General features: G+C 34.7%; 1 long non-coding RNA gene across 1 annotated transcript in view; it reads right to left on the minus strand.

Annotated features, from left to right (window-relative positions):
- Positions 1 to 237: 237 nt before the first annotated feature.
- LOC129397823 (uncharacterized) overlaps positions 238 to 18,689 on the minus strand; it is a 53,593-nt gene continuing 35,141 nt past the window's right edge. The window contains exons 2-3 of the long non-coding RNA XR_008625443.2: positions 537 to 646; positions 238 to 450 (exon numbers count right to left, since the gene is read on the minus strand). This is a non-coding gene — a long non-coding RNA (uncharacterized LOC129397823). The remainder of the gene's footprint in view (positions 451 to 536; positions 647 to 18,689) is intronic.

Genomic DNA, 18,689 nt, shown 5'->3' on the forward strand with positions numbered 1-18,689 from the left:
TTTGCAACAGAAGATAGCAAGAAATGGGCTGGAAGCTGACAAGAGAAATTGAGTAATAAGATGGGAGTAATAGTAACGTTTGCATAATAATGAGAATGATACGACAGTGAGTAAAACATATATTGATAATGTAGGAGGGTCAATTTCTGTAGAGTTGTTCTTAGGTAGATAAAAAGAAGTGAAATTTAGTATGCAAATGGAAATATTAGCTTTGGAAGGGAGCATGGATATTTTCTCTACAATTATAGGAAGGAAAGTAGAGTATACGGGTTCACATGTTGAAGGTGGGTAGGCAGCTCTGGAGATGCTTACCTGTATAAGGTCTCCTACTGTTGCATTAATATTCTTAGTGATGTAGGACACATGAAGACAGAATCAGTTTCCATATCACTTAGAAGGTGTATACTTTCAAGTAAGCAATTTAATGTCTTAGAGTCTCAGATTCTTCATCTGTGAAATGGGAATAAAATATTTGTGTTTATGTTCAGTAATACTAATTAAATGTGACATTTTATCAAAAAATACTAGCCTGGTACCTGTGTCACTGATTAATGTTGGCCAAAGTTGACCTCCATCAGAGTATGAAAGGATTAGCATATGCCACTTGGATTTTGGTCCAGGGAACTCTTCAGTACAGAGAGACAGCCTAGAGTTAACAGAAGCATAAAATGAAGATGAGATTAGCTTAATCCTTAAGAAGTACATTTATAAAAGAATTGCTATGTTTGTCATCTGGTCTTTGACCAAGGAGAACTCACCAAAATGTTTTAACCATAATCTTTGCCATACACCTGTTGATACCCCCCAGCTTGGAATGACAGTGATCCACTGAACATAGGGAGAAAACAAATGTCAATGTTCAGTCTCCTGTTCCAGCCTAAGTGTTCCAGGCGTGTGAGAGATCACCCTGATTAAAGTGTCAAATGGCCCCTAATCACATTAAAATGAAATGTGACTCAACCGTACCAAGAAATGGGACATTCCTGTCACCTCTGCTCTTTTCCCCATAATAGCAATATCTATCTATTATATTCCAGATAATACAAATGTCTACTCATATTGTGGGGACAATGAGATGACTTGCATTTGACAGGTCTTATTATGCGAGAAATCAGCTGCTCCAAAATTAATATAGACCCTTATTAAAAGTGATTATGCATAACTTCTCTGGTGCCTGGGATTTTAGCCAAGCAAATCTCTTCCTTATATCTTTCCTTACTCCTTTTCCTCTTTATGCATATTTTTAAATTGGATCATAATATAAGGATCTAGTACAAACATAAGCAATGCCAGAAAGGCTAAAAGGTTTATCCACTATAGATATTTACTATCACATAGCTGATGCTGATTAAACTAGATCAGTCAATACTGAAACTATAGCTCAAGGCCTTTGGGTATACATATGTAACAAACCTGCACATTGTGCACATGTACCCTAAAACTTAAAGTGTAATAATAATAAAATTAAAAAAATAAAAATACAAAAATAAAAATACAAAAAAAAAAAAAGAAAAACTCATTTTCTCTATCTTGGAGCCTAGAAAGTCAACTTTGTGGGAGTAGCAAGTTTCCACTATTCAAATGGTTATTTTCAGTTTCCTAGAATTCTCTTTCTAATACCCAGAATAGTATCTGGTACATAGTAAGTACCCAAAGAATGCTTGTTGGTTGAATTAATGTTAGTTAATAGTTATCTGGTAAAATTATTCCTGCCATTAAAGGCTGTTTATGAATAATTACAGAAAATTACTGCCCCTTGGATCAGCGTTTTTTTTCAAAACCCACCTTCAGTGCATGTCCCAAATTGAAATAAATAGCCTAGATTCTGTACAACAAATAGAACTTTCTCCCTGTTGAAATAGATTAGGAATAGTTTCCCCCATTTTTCCACTGACCTCTGAAGAAAGTAAATGTAAAAGGATAAAATTTGTCCAAGAAAGAGCCAAAATCATGATTTTTAAAGTGTTTGTGGCTATTCAGTTACTCTTGCATGAGACTTAAATTTTTTATTGTGGAAAATTAGGTTTGTTCCAAATTGAAATATAGAATAAGTTTAAAATAGTCAAAGTAAAATAAGGAATCTAGTTACTTCAATTTTGACAGAGAAAGTTATGATGTCAGGTAAGACTCTCAGATGATTTTCGAAAGGATAATCAAGTTTATTGGTCATGAATCAAATGTCTACAGAGAATAAACAGATTAATATAAAAACCTTGCGTACAAGAAAATAATTTGGGTTAGAAATTCGGTGAACTGACACATGCCTTATGTAAAACAATGCAAATTAATTTTTGAAAAATATATATTTTACCATGCACTAAATAGATGCATAGGTATATCCAGGTTTTTAACTGTTAATGTTATTGTATTATGAAAAATGGGTAAGACAGAAGTGATTTAAGTAAGACTGCATAAGAAACAGAGTTTTTCCTTAGAGATGGAGCAAAAGAAGGATGCATTCGTATATGCCTAATTGTGTCCTTTTAAAGTTAAAGTCCTCATTTTAATAATGGAAACAAGTTCAATAAAAATCTTTTGACTAGAGAACTCCATTTTTTTCCTTTGATTGTACGCCAAACCCTAGGATCAGAGTTTCATATCAGAAAGCATGCATTTTTAAAAGATAAAAAGTATAACGGGAAGAAAAATTTATTAGTATTAAGACACTAGTATATGTTTGAAGTTCAAAAATAGAATTGAAGTTGAGAAACTGAAACTTTCATAGGAAAGGTTCACATCTTGGTGATTTGTTCTCTCAGATTCAATTGCTTTTGGAGATGAATGGGAAGAAAACATTGAAATCTTCAGTGACTACATGGGAGGTTTTTAAACTTACATGCTGCTTACCTTCCTACACACACACACACACACACATACACCCCACATACAAACATTTTCACATTCCTCTCCTGAAATTTTGGTCTGCTAGGTCTGTAGTGGGATCTCTGTTTTTAGAATACTCCCTGAAGGAATTCTAATGTAAGCAGTTATGGACTATTATTTGTAAGACTTTGTTTGAAGCCATATAGTCCCTTCAGATCCTTAAATTCATCTGCTACAAAAGAGTTTGGAAACAAAAAATAAAGAAAAACTGAAGATTGAAGGAGGATAATTACCATAGCAATATTGATGTGTTCATGAGGAAAGAAGATGGAAAAGGATGACTGAGAATTTTTCACTGAATTTTTAACAACTAATGTCATTTTAGGAGGAGCTATAATGTATAAACATTTGGAGGTGTGGGGAGATTTTTTTAATTTATTAAATAAACAAACATATGTTTAGTGTTTACTCAGATTGACTGTTGAAGGGGATTTAGAATGTGTAAACTATATGGTGTTTGGGAAAATTACACTTTCAACGCAAGGGTAACAAGTAAGTTTCAACTCATGTGCTAACACAATTTAATTGGCAGAGGTTGCCTGGAATGCTATGTAGACAGATTGCATAAGACTCTAGCTGGGCTCAGAAGTAAAGCATACAATAATTGATAAGTGATGTCTGACATGAAAACAGAGATGAATGTAGTTGCCCTCATGAGAAAGGTTCTCTTTTCCTAAGATAGTCTATTATTTTTTAATGCCTGTCTTCTACCTCTCAAGTGTATGCATTTTAAATTGCCCTGGCACCCAGAACAATCCTAGACAGTTGTCAATGCTAAATAATTGGTGTATACCTGAATTGATGTCTTCTGTTTAATTGTTAATGACAACCAGACAAATTCTACAAGCTCACATCTCCTTTGAGAGAGCCACAGTTCCTTTTTCTCTATGTCTTAATAACTATATGGCTGAGGGTGTTCATTAAGTAGTAAATATTTACAAGTTGGAGAAGTTAGAATTGTTAAATGGCTAGTTGAACATCACTGAGCATGGCAATTTGTGGAAAGATGGCTGAGGCAGATGTCCCTGTCACAGACGGTCTTTCAAAATAGTCAGAGCGATGACTGAGAATTGCCAACTGAATGCAAGGAGAAAGAGTAAATTCTCATTTTGAGTTGGCAGCTTCTCCTGAGAGTAAGAAAGAAATTCAAGCTAGACCCATGACTGAGGACAAATCCGACCAGATACTCCAAAACAAAAGCAAAGAGCCTTCCTGGCATATTATTTATCTGCTCCCTTACCTGACCAACAAGAGCATCAGAGCTTAGGATACCTGAAGTTTTCTTACACTTTAGGTTTGTGTTTACTTCCCAATCCACATGTTAACCATTTGGGTAACTTACTTAGACTTAAGAGTATGTATGATTTTAAAACAACAGTTGTTTTTTTTTTGTTGTTGTTTTTGCTTGGGGAAAGCCAGAGAAATATTATACCAATATAAAAAGATATTTCACCCTTGACTAGATTTTAATGCTGTGTTTTTCAGCTCCAGGGAGGTAGCTGTTCCATTTATCCACATGTGCTCTCACATGCCGATTGACTTGTACTCAGCAACGTTGTATAATTATATGTGTATGTTTGTAAACCTAATTAGGTTGTGTTTTACTGAATTACATGTTAAATGAAATTTGATAATTCTCTCCAAGGTGTGAAAAGTGGTTTATCGCCTTAAACCTAGATTGCCCTTTTCCCTCATCTCTTTCTCTCATGTTTACATTGTTGTTTCAGGTTAGCAATAAAATTAAATTACTGAGAAATACCCTGATCACATTTTCCAAAGGATTAAAATAAAACATAATAAAGGAGGAAGTATTTCAAGCAAGAAATGCCTAGTGCAGCTATATTCAGTGCACTGTGATAGATGGTCTCTCCTAGTCCAGGCCAGGTGGTCTAGTTTTAAGCCCAGTTGTGGATGATGCAGTTAGACTACCCAGTATGGATTTTTTGTAACTAAAGATAATTTCAATTACACATATAGGAATAGAAAACTGAGAAGTAAGCCAGGAGAAGCAGAAGTAAGCTAGGAGGGACACAGGTATGCAGGATTGTTACACTCTATTTCCACCAGGTGGTGGTTCTGCTCTGAAAGCCCCTCTCAAAATTGAGAGTTAATAGTTAAGGACTAGGTAAGCCACTTGATGTTCATTAGAAAACGTGCAGTACCTTTTATTGATTGAGCCCTATGGGCCAAAGACAGGATCCAGGGACAATAGAAATTAGAGAATCTATGAGATATCTCATTGGAAACAAATAAATATAAAGGCCATAGAATAATGTTCCAATCTCTAATAGATGCTAAAAAGAGCCAAACAGCAAATCTGGATAGCCAAAAAGTCTGACACTTTTAATCAAAGTATGAGTGGACCAGGGAAAACTATAAAGATCCACCGGGAAAGATTGTTTCAGTGTATCAGTGATACAGCATCTGACAAATCACCGGTGACTAGTGGCCACCAAATAAGCAGGACTTGGTATGATTCCATGCTGGACCTACGGGATCCTAGGGCACACCTACAGTCAGAGTGAAGAGATGATGAGAATAAGCATCTTTGTGACTGAGAGATCATAATGGGGAGTTGAAGAGTGGAAAGATTGGTAAATGAAGAATTAGTAGATATGAATTACATGACACTGGAAAGGCAGTTAACCTCTGAGGTTGTCTTCTCTTAGGAGTTATAATTCTTATGCTGTACATTCAAATATTAAAATCCACGAAGGATTGGTCCCAGGACCTCCATGGATATTAAAATCCATGAATGCTCAAGTACCATATATAAAATAGCATAGTATTTGCATAAAACCTATGTACATGCTCTGTATACTTTAAATAATCTCTAGGTTACTTATAACACCTAAGACAATGTAAATGCTATGTTAAGAGTTATACTGTATCATTTAGGGAATAATGTAAAGAAAAAACTGAAATATTCAGTACAGACATAACCATCCATTTTTTCCCAAATATTTTCGATCTATGGTTGTTTGGACCCACAGATACAGAACACCAATTACCTTTCTTAGGATGGCTACTGAAAATCGAATTGGAAAACACAAGTACATGATAAAATGCAATGTAAAGTTTATTATCTCTTGCATTATCTAGTTAAATAAAGGTCAAATTATAACTTGGTTTTAACTATTAGCACATTGTAACTTCTTTTGCTTGGATATTTCCTTAAAACACTTGGGAAATTCAGTGAGCTGCTTCTTTGAGCAACAACTTATATCTTTTTTTCTGAAACACTTGTTAGAGATACTTTGTTCTCCTCTTCTCCCACAGATCCATCAAATGTTTGAAAAATATTAGAATTGGAGCCAACACACAAATGTAAAAGGTAATTGTAATTATTATTGTTATATGAATTTCTCTTAGTACTAGGAAATACATATTTTCTGTGATAGTTGTTAATGTACTTAAAGATCTGATTGCATTCATTAACCCATTCACTTATTTATTCATTTAAGAAACCCTTGTTATTAGAAAGTATTTACATAAATAAATAAGACATGGCTTTATTCAAAATAATCCAGGAAAATAATTAATATGTTATATAAAATGTAAATTTCAAAGAAGTAAATTTTATAGTATATAAAAACATTCAGTTGATAATCGAAAGAAACTTCTCCCACTTTTTTTTTAATTTTAATAGTTTTGGGGAATAGGTGGTATTTGGTTGCATGGATATGTTCTTTAGTGGTGATTTCTGAGATTTTGGTGCACCTGTCACCCGAGCAGTGTGTACTATACCCAATGTATAGTCTTTTACCCCTCACACTCTTCCCTCCCTTCCCCCGGAACACTTGTATGTTCCCACTTATAAATGGGAACATACAATGTCTGGTTTTCCATTCCTGAGTTACACCACTTGGAATAATGGTCTCAACTTCATCCAGGTTGCTACAAATGCTTTTGTTTTCTTCCTTTTTATGGTGGAGTAATATTCCATGCTATATATATACCACATTTTCTTTATCCACTCATCAGTTACTGGGCATTTAGGATGGTTCTATATTTTTAGCAATTGTGTTGCTATAAACATGCATATGCAAATGTCTTTTTTTTGTGTGAAATGACTTCCTTTCCTTTGGGTAGGTACGCAGTAGTGGGATTGCTGGATCAAATAGTAGTTATATTTTTAGTTCATTAAGGAATCCCCATACTGTTTTCCCTAGTGGTTGTACCAGTTTACATTCACACCAGCAGTGTAAAAGTGTTCCCTTTTCATGACATCCATGCCAACATCCGTTATTTTTTGATTTTTAAATTATGGCCATTCTTGTAGGAGTAAGGTGGTATATTATTGTGGTTTTGATTTGCATTTTCCTGATAGTAATGTTGAGCATTTTTACAACTGTTTTTTGGCAACTCGTGTATCTTCTTTTAACAATTGTCTATTCATGACCTTTGCCCACTTTTGATGGAATTATGACTTTTTTTTATTACTGATTTCTTTGAGTTCCTTATAGATTCTGGATATTAGCCCTTTGCCGGATGCATAGTTTGCAAAGATTTTTTTCCCACTCTGTGGGTTGTCTATTTACTCTGATGATGATTTCTTCTGCTGTGCAGAAGCTTTTGAGTTTAATTAGGTTCCATCTATTAATCTTTGTTTTTGCTGCATTTGCTTTTGAGTTCTTGATCATGAACCCTTTGTCTAAGCCAACGTCTGGAATGGTTTTTCCAATGTTATCTTATTGAATTTTTATGGTTTCAGGTCTTAGATTTAAGTCTTTGATCCATCTTGAGTTGATTTTTGTATAAGGTAAGAGATGAGGATCCAGTCTCATTCTTCTACAGCAGCTTGCCAATTATCTTAGCACATTTTTAGAATAGGGTGTCCTTTCACCATTTTATGTTTGCTTGTTTGTTTTTTTTTGCTTTGCCAAAGATCAGTTGGCTGTAAGTATTTGGCTTTATTTATGGGTTCACTATTATGTTCCATTGGTCTATCTTCCTATTTTTATACCAGTATCATGCTGTTTTGGTAACTATAGCTTTGTTGTATAGTTTGAAATTGAGAAAGTGATAACCCCAGATTTGTTCCTTTTTGCTTGTTCTTTTTACTTTGGCTATGTGGGGTCTTTTCTTGGTTTCATACAAATTTTAGGATTTTTTTTTCCAGTTCAGTGAAGAATGATCATGGTATTTTGATGGGAATATCATTGTATTTGTAGATTGCTTTTGGCATCATGGTCATTTTCACAATATTGATTCTACCCATCTGTGAGCATGGGATGCATTTCCATTTGTTTGTGTTGTCTATGATTTCTTTCAGCAGTGTCTTGTAGTTTTCCTTGTAGTGATCTTTAGTCTCCTTGACTAGGTATATTCCTAAGTATTTTATTTATTTATTTATTTTGGTAGCTGTTGTAAAAGGGGTTGAACTCTTGATTGATTCTCAGTTTGGTTGTTGTTGGTATATAGCAATGGTATTGATTTGTGTACACTGATTTCATATCCTGAAACTTTACTGAATACATTTATCAGATTTAGGAGCCGTTTGTATGAGTCTTCAGGGTTTGCTAGCTATGTGATCATATCACTAGCAAACAGTGACAGTTTGGCTTTCCCTTTCCTAATTTGGATGTCCTTTCTTTCTTTCTCTTGTCTAATTGTTATGGCTAGGACTTCCAGTACAATGTTGAATAGAAGTGGTAAAAGTGGTGATCCTTGTCTTTTTCCAGCTCTCAAGGGAAATGCATTCCCCTTTCAGTATAATGTTGGCTGTGGGTTTGTCATAGATGGCTTTTATTACCTTGAGGTAAGTCCCTTCTATGCTAAGTTTGCTGAGGTTTTTATTCATAAAGAGATGCTGAATTTTCTCAAATGCTTTGTCTGCATCTATTAAGATGATCATGTGATTCTTGTTTTTAATTCTGTTTATGTGGTGTATCACGTTTATTGACTTGCATAGGTTAAACCATCCCTGGTATGAAACCCACTTGACCATGATGTGTTATCTTTTTGATATGCTGTTGCATTTGGTTAGCTGGTATTATTATTATTATTTTTTAGATGGAGTCTCACTCTGTTGCCTGGGCTGCAGTGCAGTGGTGCCATCTCGGCTCACTGCAACCTCCACCTCCCAGGTTCAAGCGATTCTTCTGCCTCAGCCTCCCGAGTAGCTGGGATTACAGGTGCCTGCCACTTTGCCCAGCTAATTTTTTGTATTTTTAGTAGAGACAGGGTTTCACCATGTTGGCCAGGCTGGTCTTGAACTCCTGACCTCGTGATTTGCCTGCCTGGGCCTCCCAAAGTGCTGGGATTACAGGCGTGAGCCACTGTGCCCCGCTGGTTAGCTAGTATATTTTTGAGAATTTTTTGCATCTATGTTCATCAGGGATATTGGTGTATAATTTTCTTTGTTATGTACTTTCCTTGTTTTCCTATTAGGGTGATACTGGCTTTATAGAATGATTTAGGAAGGAGTCCCTCTTTCTGTATCTTTTGGCATGATTTCAGTAAGATTGGTGTCAATTCTTCTTTGAATGCCTGATAGAATTCAGCTGTGAATTCATCGTGTCCTGGTTTTTTTTTTTTTCTTTCTTTCTTTTTTATTTTTGAATTGGTAATTTTGAATGGCTCTTTCAATCTCACTATCTGCTATTGGTCTGTTCAAAGTTTCTATTTCTTCCTGATTTAATCTAGGGAGGTTGTGTATTTCTAGAAATTTATCCAGCTCCTCTAGACTTTCTAGTTTCTTTGCATAAAGGTGTTCATCGTAGCCTTGAATGATCTTTTGTATTTCTGTGGTATTGGTTGTAATTTCTCCTGTTTCATTTCTAATTGATCTTATTTGGATCTTCTCTCCTCTTGGTTAATCTTGCTAATGGTCTATTGATTTTGTTTATTTTTTCAAAGAGCCAGCTTTTTGTTTCATTTACCTTTTGTACTTTTTTTGATGGAATTTTGTTTAGTTCTCCTCTCATCTTTGTTATTTATTTTCTTCCGCTGGGTTTGGGTTTGGTTTGTTCTTGCTTCTCTAGGTTTTTAGAGGTGTGATGTTAATTTGTCTATTTGTGCTCTTTTAGACTTTTCGATGTAGACATTTAATGCTATAAGCTTTCTTCTTAGCACAGCTTTCACTGTATCGCAGAGGTTTTGATAAGTTGTGTCACTATTATCAGTTCAAAAAATTTTTAATTTCCATCTTGATTTCATTGTTCAACCAAAGATCATTCAGGAGCAGATTATTTAATTTCCATGTATTTGTATAGTTTTAAGGGTTTCTTTGGAGTTAATTTCCAGTTTCATTCCAGTGTGGTCTGAGAGGGTGCATGATCTGAATTTTTAGGTTCCCCAGTGGGGTTGTGTGTTCAGAGGAAGGTTTTCTCCCTCTCACACTTTGGAATCTCACAGTTTTACATCTGTCTTTTGGAATTTGCAATGGCATGCCAGTTCTTTCAAAGCTTCAGTGAATTCTTTCAGTTTTCCTGGTATGTTCCTCTGGTGGTTTTTGGAGCAAAAGTTCACAGTATGAGCCTCCACACACTGTTCTGTCTGTTCAAGTTGGGGGTGCATGTTAGGTCTGTCTTCTATTCACCGTCTTCCTACCAAACCACATTTTAACCTCATCAGAAAATTGCAAGAGATTTGGTACCAGAATATAACAGTACAAATTTTAGCTTTAATTTAAATAGAAACTCTTAACTCAATTATCCCCAACAGATCTTTTATTGGAAAATACATTTGAATATATATTTCTGGCATTTTATATTTTACTGTGGTATCTTCACATATAATTACTTTTATTAGGTTTCTACTGTTAAAAATTGCTATTCTTTTTTTGAAATCACTTCAAGTTTCTTTCATTCTTCTGTTTTCTTTATAATAAATTTTACCTTACTCATGATTATAAAATAATCTATTATGCCAAATGCAACAACTTAGTAATAAAAATATAACATAAGCTTTGCATGAGTCTCCTCTGATAGGGGAACTGACCTGTTACTTTTTCTGTCTCTAACAGCCATTCATGAATTTGTGATATTTGCAAATTAGCAGAATAATACATTTTTTAAAAAAAGTTTGATTTAGTCTATAATCTGAATTAATCTCTTGGTTCAGATAATTTTATTAAAAATGTAGATATACACAGGCCTTTCATTATTCAAACAATGAACACTAAAATGTTTTAAATCAGTTAAAAATAGAAGTATTTTTCACTCAATAACATTTTCCTTTTCATGTGTGTGAATATATCACCTCATATATTCCTGATAGAATAACTCAAATTGCCAGAATCTACCTTATCACAGGAACAAGTTGGCTTCAGCATCACAATTTCCTCATCACAGTGAGGAAATTACTGTGAATCTAACATTTTATGCCTGTCTGGAACCAACAGAAAGTCATGTCTTCTCTCTTGGTTCTATTTGGGATCTACTTAGGAAGCAAAGAACTGCTCATGGATCCAGCATATCCATTTGGGGTTTTGCCTATGAAATAGATTACAGAATATCTTTCTCAGGGACCCAGCAATCTCTGTTTGTCTGTGAACTCCTGAAGGTTCTTTTCTTTTTCTACATCTAATAAATAAGTTATATTTGGCAGGAGGCAGCCTTGCTTTTTCTCATGATGCTTTATTCTGAATCATTTTTATGGGCCAGTAGTTCTTTTTGTTTCCCTAGAGCCTGTATATTTGACAATCAAAAGTCAGGAAAATCTGTTTTGTCCTCTGCTTTCTGCAGCAACATCCTGTCCTTAAGGCAGCAAAAACAGACCTGCCCAGATGCCTGCATGTGAGGAAGGACAATGTGGGAAAAGGGAACTTTGTCATATCCACGATATTTTCCTGTCACTGGGTAGTATCTCTCTATTATTAGCAGTCAAAGCAGCCTGTACATGTGCTATTACAATGTTCATATTTTATTTTAAGTAATATTCTGGCTTATTCATTATCATATTTTAAGTTCTGTGACAGCAGAGACTGCTTTTATTTTCACTGCTTAGCATGTGGTAAATTCTTAATAAATAACTGATGAATTAACACATGAATAAATAAGCCAATCAGACCACTATTGAAGCCTCTTAGTATAACTTAGTACAAAATCATTATAATATTTGGGAAAAAACCCACAATTTTGAATAAGTTGGACTACTTCAACTTATAGTCATACCCCCATTTTCTGTCTCTGGCCCCTGTAGATATTTGGGTCTAGGGTGATTTGTCCTAGTTCTACAATGACATCCAGTGGAATGGAGCGAGAAACCATACAGGCCAATGTGGTTCCCACATCAGTAAATATTCTGTTATGTAGATGAGCAGATAGAGATAGTCTTTGTTTTCAGGAGGGCTACAGAGAAGTTAGAAGAAAGGGTAAATAGTCATAGAAAGAGACTGTTCACTCAAAGGATAGTTAGTAAACCCATCATGTTCCTACAGCTACTCCTATTCCTACAGTTCCTGCTTTATATAATTATGTGATGCATGTACCCCATGAAACACAGAAGATACACAAATTAATAATTTATGAAGTACATGCTGGAATGACTGCTTTTATGTACATTCCTAATTTCATAATAATGTCAATGATAACTAACATTAAGGCTGGGTGAGGTGGCACATGCCTGTAATACCAGCATTTTGGTAGGCTGAGGCAGGAGGATTGCCTGAGTCCAGATATTAAAGACCAGCCTGGGCAACATAGCAAGACCCCATCTCTGAAAAAAAAATAGCCAGGCATGGTGGTACATGACTGTAGTCCTAGCTACTCTGGAGGCTAAGGCAGGAGGATTATTTAAGCCTGGAAGGTTGAGGCTGCTTTAAGCCATGATCATGCCACTGCACTCAGCCTAGGTGACAGAGTGAGATTCTGTCTCAAATAATAGCAATAATAATAACTGGCATTTATTGTTTGCTTACTGTCTTTATAATATTCTGGCCACTGCCCTGAACATTTTATGTGCATGATCTCATTTAATCCTTTTAAAAATTCTATAGTATATATGCTGTTGTCATATCCACTTTACAGAAAAGAAACTGGGGATCAACGAAGACAAATGACTTTGCTCAAAGTCATAGAGTTAGTAGAGACTAATCCAGTACTTGAACAAATTATTTGACCACAAAGCCCGTGTATTCCATTACAAAGCCTGGCTGCCTCTATCATATTACTGAGGAGTAGGCAAATACCCAAATAACAATAATTCAAGGTAACATATGTTACATGCCCCCAATATAGGAGGGAAAGATGGCACCTGCTTAGGGAAGTTTAACCTAGTGAAGGAAAATAAATCACTCCTATTTTCATCATCCTTTTCATGAATCTAGAGGATTTTACATTTTTCTGAAGAATCTGAATTTTCAGTTTAAAAGTGCCCTTAATATCCTCTTTGTCCTATGGGTTATTGGCTGACATTCTATATACTTAATTTCCTCTCTTCTTTTTCCCTTTGTCATTGCTTTTCCTACATAATTTATATAGATCTGAGTAAATCTGAAGGCTGGCTTTCAGCAAAACCCACTGCTTCATGAGGGAAACAGAGGTAAAGAATAAAGTAACTTGAGGTGCTGCATTGTGGGGATGCAGCCAGCCTCAGGTGTGGCTTCAGTTGGCTGAATTCATCATTCTGATTGAGCCCTGAGTACTAGGAATTATGGTCTTTTTTCTCTCTTAACATGAACTGAAGAAAAATCCGAGTCAGACACTGCCTCTTAATCAGTCAGTTATCAAGTAGTATTGTAATCACTTTATATTACTAGTCTTACTGTGAAAAACTCAGAGAGACTTTTGTATCTTACATCTGACATGTTTGTCTCAAGAAGTGGTTTTCAAGTCACAAGGTCTCCAGACCTGGACAAAGATGTGCCAGGCCTCATCTCCTTAGAGATTTGGTGGCTTTTCCCATGAAACTAAATGCATTAACTGGTCCATCTTGTTTCAGAGATCATTAAAAACATTCAATTTAGCATCTCCTAAAATCAGCATCAGCATCCTGGAAAGGCTTTGCAATTTATGTGGAATTTCTCATGTGGAGCTCTACACATTTGTAAAGGCATTTGTAGTCCTGATAATAGTCTACTTGTCAAAGTGTGAATGAAAAGATTATTTGCTGTAAATTCATTCCTGCAGTAGCTGTCAGATAATGGCATAGTATTACAATGGGAAGTGCCTTAGGAAACTCTCTAGCCAGTAAGGAGGGGTGAAGAGCAAAGTGCTGTAGTCAGACACATTCCAGGTGCAGGAAATGGGGAAAGTACTTAATTTTCTGACCTTTAGTTTTCCTATTCATAAAATGGCAATAAATGTTCTTATGCTATAATGTTATTGCATTACGTTACATAATATTTCTCACAATACCTGACATATGGCAAACAATCAAAAAGTTTTAGCTGACTGCTTCAGTGCTATCATCATCATCTTTGTCACTATCATCTAGACCAGGGATCAGCAAACTATAGCAGACAGCTGAGTCTGCACCACAACCTGTTTTTATAAATTCAATTGTATTGGGACACAGTCACACTTGGTTGGTTATGTGTTGTGGATGGATGGTTTTTTCCTACAATTGTAGAGTTGAATACTTGCTGCAGAGACCTTTACAGAAAAAGTATGCTTACCCTAATTAGTGGTTCTGAAGACCCTGTGAAATAAAGGAAAAGACAAGATGCAAACCCTGATTCCTGCCCTTACACATATCATATATTAGAATTTTATTTATGATTCTATGGGATGAAAAATGAAAGTAGTAGAAAAGCTGAGTAAATAAGGCTAGTGGTTTTGTTTTTTTGGTATAGGAAAATCAAGACCCTCTGAGCTGGTAGGGAGGAGTCAGGAAGAAGGGACAAGGACATGTCAGATAGGTAAGATTGCCCCAATTAAGACACATTAGCAGAAATGATACAGAATGTCTGTGGCACTACATAGGTGGTTCTCATTGATGGAGTCTTGAGTATGGGGTTGGGAGCATAAATTTGGAAGATGACATTGGGCAGCTTGGTGACAGCCAGAATCTGCTAGATCCTAGGTGTTATCTTGACGAGCTGGGACTTTGTCTTCTAGGAAATTAGAAATTTTAAAGAGTAGAAGATAAAAGTGAAATTCTAAGTTTTTGTTTTGATTTGGATCACAATGAAAGTGAATATGCTGAAATAAATGACAGATAATGAAATACAGGCAAGGAGAACAGCTGGGAAGTGGTATCAGTGGTGCATATCATGTGTATTTTTCTAATTGTCACATGCAAATTAGTCAAGTATTGCCAGGACTGGGAACTTTGGAAAATTCAGGCTGGCTAGAAAGTCAATCCAATTTTTCTTTCTGAATTTTGAATTAAATATTTTTAATTTATGCAAATCCAAATCAAGATAGTTACCATGTCTTATGAAGACTGGATTAAATAAATAGGACAGGCTTTTTTACAGTGACAATGGGAGCACTTCCATATGATTTCATGAATGCTAGGCCCATGGTAGGAGTAGTAACAACTATTAGTATTTATTTATTGAATGATAAATTGTTAGTGAGTAACTTTACAAGCATTAGCTCTTATAATGCAACAACTTTTGAGATACACACTGTTATCATTTATGTTTTACAGGTAAGGACACATATTGGAGTAATATGCCCAAAGTTACATGGGCAGTAAATAGCAGAGCTAAGATTCAGATGTAACTCTTGTCTCTCCCCTCTATAGAATGCATGATTCACGAATGCACAATGCTTTATTTTCTTCTGTTCTTCAAGGAATGAACAGCATGCAGTGGACTCTGAATAAATATTTGCCTTATAAAGAATGAAAATGTTAATGGATTATTTGAAATTTTATGTCCATAACCACTATGATGTAGCACCTGCTCAGTAGTATAAAATTTTAGCAGTGTTTGTCAATTACTCGAAACAGAACCAGATATTTTCCCTATGCCTGTAATTGTGTCAAATACCATTCAGTTCATCTAAAATATATTTTTCAGTCTTTTTTTTGCTATTAATGCAATATATTTATATTACTTTTTATAAGTAACCAATAACTTTACTGTGCATAATCTAATTTAATCTTCATGATAACTTTATAAGGAATTTGTGCAATTTTACACATGAAGAACCTGATATTTAGTGAGGTTACCTGCCCAAGGTTGCATGATAAAAAATTGAGGTCTTCTGAATTCAAGTTTTTGTAGTTTACATTTTATCAGAACTGCTGCTCTTGTATGACAAAAACTTGGAGCTGGAATGGATGCTAAAGAAAAAAAGGAATAGTTTTTCACTTCTATCAAAGTATTATGTGTTTGTATACTATAAGTATGAGAGTACACTATAAGTGTACATATACATAATACTTACACACATATGTGAGTATATAAAAATATAAATATATGAAATATATAAATACATATAAATATGAAATATATGTGAATATATGTGTGTAAGTATATGTGTGTAAACAATGCACAAACCATAATTTTCACATACCCATGTCACCAGCACCAAGATCAGGAAGAATGATATTATTAGTGCCACAGGATCTCTTATGCTTCATTCAAACCACTAACCTCTCCCTGGAGGATACAGTACCCTGACTTCTAATAGAATGGATTGGCTTTACCCTGGTTTGCACCTTGTATAAATTCAAGCAGACAATGTGTATTCTTTTGTGTCTTAGTATTTTTACTCAATAATATTTAAGAAATTCACCAATATTTTGTGTCATTATAATTTATTTTCATGGCTTTAGCATATTTCATTATTGACTATATCATCATTTTGTTTTACAAGTCTATTATACCATTGAATGACACTGGGGCAGTTTTGAGGTTGAAATTTCAAACAATTTAACCTTCAAATAGTGCTACTCTGAAGATTCTTGTACAGTGTCTTCTGGCAAGCATACATGGGCATTTCTGTTGCATGTATAATTAGCCATGGGATTGCTGGGCTTTGCTACAGAGATTTGTACAGTTATTTATTTTTTATATTTATAATTTTCTGTATTCTTATTTACTGGTTTGGGCTTAAGTACAACAGAATTAGGAATGACGAAAAACATATTTGGACGAAACAGAAGATGATCAAATGGTAGAAACTCTGAGAAGTGATCAGGATACCCCATTTACTACTTCTAGCTTATTGGACACTCGGAACAGCAATATAACTGCCTCCCAGAGACCACCTAAATGATTTTACTTTCGTCTCCCACCCAGAGATTAGCTACAGTTTTTGTACCGGGAGTGTTGAAAGGCTGTTGCTCTAGAGAGTTACAGAATATCTTAAGGACTCATATACTCGGCCATCCAGGATCTTGATATTAATTGCAAAATTTTTGCCTTTATATTAGTAAAACATAAAGGGAAGAAATTGCAGAGAAATATGAAACATTTCTTTCCCCTTTCCCTGTAATGGACATAATCTTCTCTTTTGTACAAATAGATATTTTCATAATGACTTTATATATCTGACTTCTCAATTCTGTTACATATTAGAATAGTTCTGTCAAGAGCTGGTACAATCTTAGCTGAAGACTAGCCTTAGGACTACATAAAAATGTATATAGACTGGGAAATAGATAATTTCTGTTAGTATTTTATATGTAAACATCTAGATAATTTAGAATTTTTAAAGTAGCCAGGGTTTATCAAATGTCTGGTCCTGGCTACTTTGCCAATCTGAAATGGAAGTCACTTGTACAACGGTAAGTTACACATTTGCCCCAGTCTTTAATATTAGGGAGACTGAAATGTCAAGGACTAGAAGAGATATGTATAAAACATTGAAATGGTGGTTGACATTTATAAAACTTGGTGAAAATTTTTTCTATCTGAGCCAGGTATGGGCAAAGGCCCTATTTCACTCCAATATTATGAATATCCTATATAATTATCTAATAATTATCCATATTTTTATTATATTATCTGTGATAATTTTTTTAAGAGACTGGGTCTCACCATGTTGCCAAGCCTAGTTTCAAATTTCTGAGCCTCAAGTGAGACCCCCATCTTGGCCTCCCAAAGAGCTGGTATTACAGGTGGAGCTACCACACCAGGTCAAAATTTTTAAAAGAGGTAGAAAAACAGGTAAGTATCTTGTTTGAAGATGGTAGATTGAAACAGGGCTATCTTTTCTCTCTTTCTATTATATAAACTTTTGAAGCCATGGATATTAAGCCAGACTCCTTTCAAAAAGAGAAAGTGATGGAAAAATCAAATTGTTATCTGATCTCTACAATAAGTCAGTCATTTTATAAAAAAGTATTTTACTTGATTGGAAGAGTAGTTGGGAAGATTAACAACCATATGTAAGATATGGTCTTAGATTAGATACTGGCTTAGATAAAGAAGTTACAAAGGATATTTGGTATCGATAAGGGGAAAATAGGAAGTAAATCTAAATATATATATAACAGTGTGTACAATATGGCCTCACTTTAGTAAAAAACAACTGTGCACATGTGTAAATGTGTGTGTACCTGAGTATGCTAGAATAGAGAAAATCCAGAAACATATGATCTGAAGATATTATCAGTTGAGATCTGCGTTGGTAGATATGCAAGGTTTTTATCATTATTATTATTATTTTTAACAATGTCACTTGTCTTTATTTTCAACATTTCTACCATGGGCAAATTCTGATTGTGTGTTAATGAAAATGATTATTTTAAATATAAATAAATACATAAGGATATTTTAGATTAAGGTATTCAGCACCACAAATTACTTGATGGTTGATTAATGCAAATAGACTAATAAAAACAGTGGCAATTAAAAACAACATTAATTCACATTAAGCATGCCAAACGCTGTGATAAGTTTTGTAGAAACATCATGTCAGTTGATCCTCATTAAATCCCTATGAAGCAGGTACTATTAT

Source organism: Pan paniscus, chromosome 4 (genome assembly GCF_029289425.2).
Source record: "Pan paniscus chromosome 4, NHGRI_mPanPan1-v2.0_pri, whole genome shotgun sequence".
In the NCBI taxonomy this organism is placed as follows: Eukaryota; Metazoa; Chordata; class Mammalia; order Primates; family Hominidae; genus Pan; species Pan paniscus.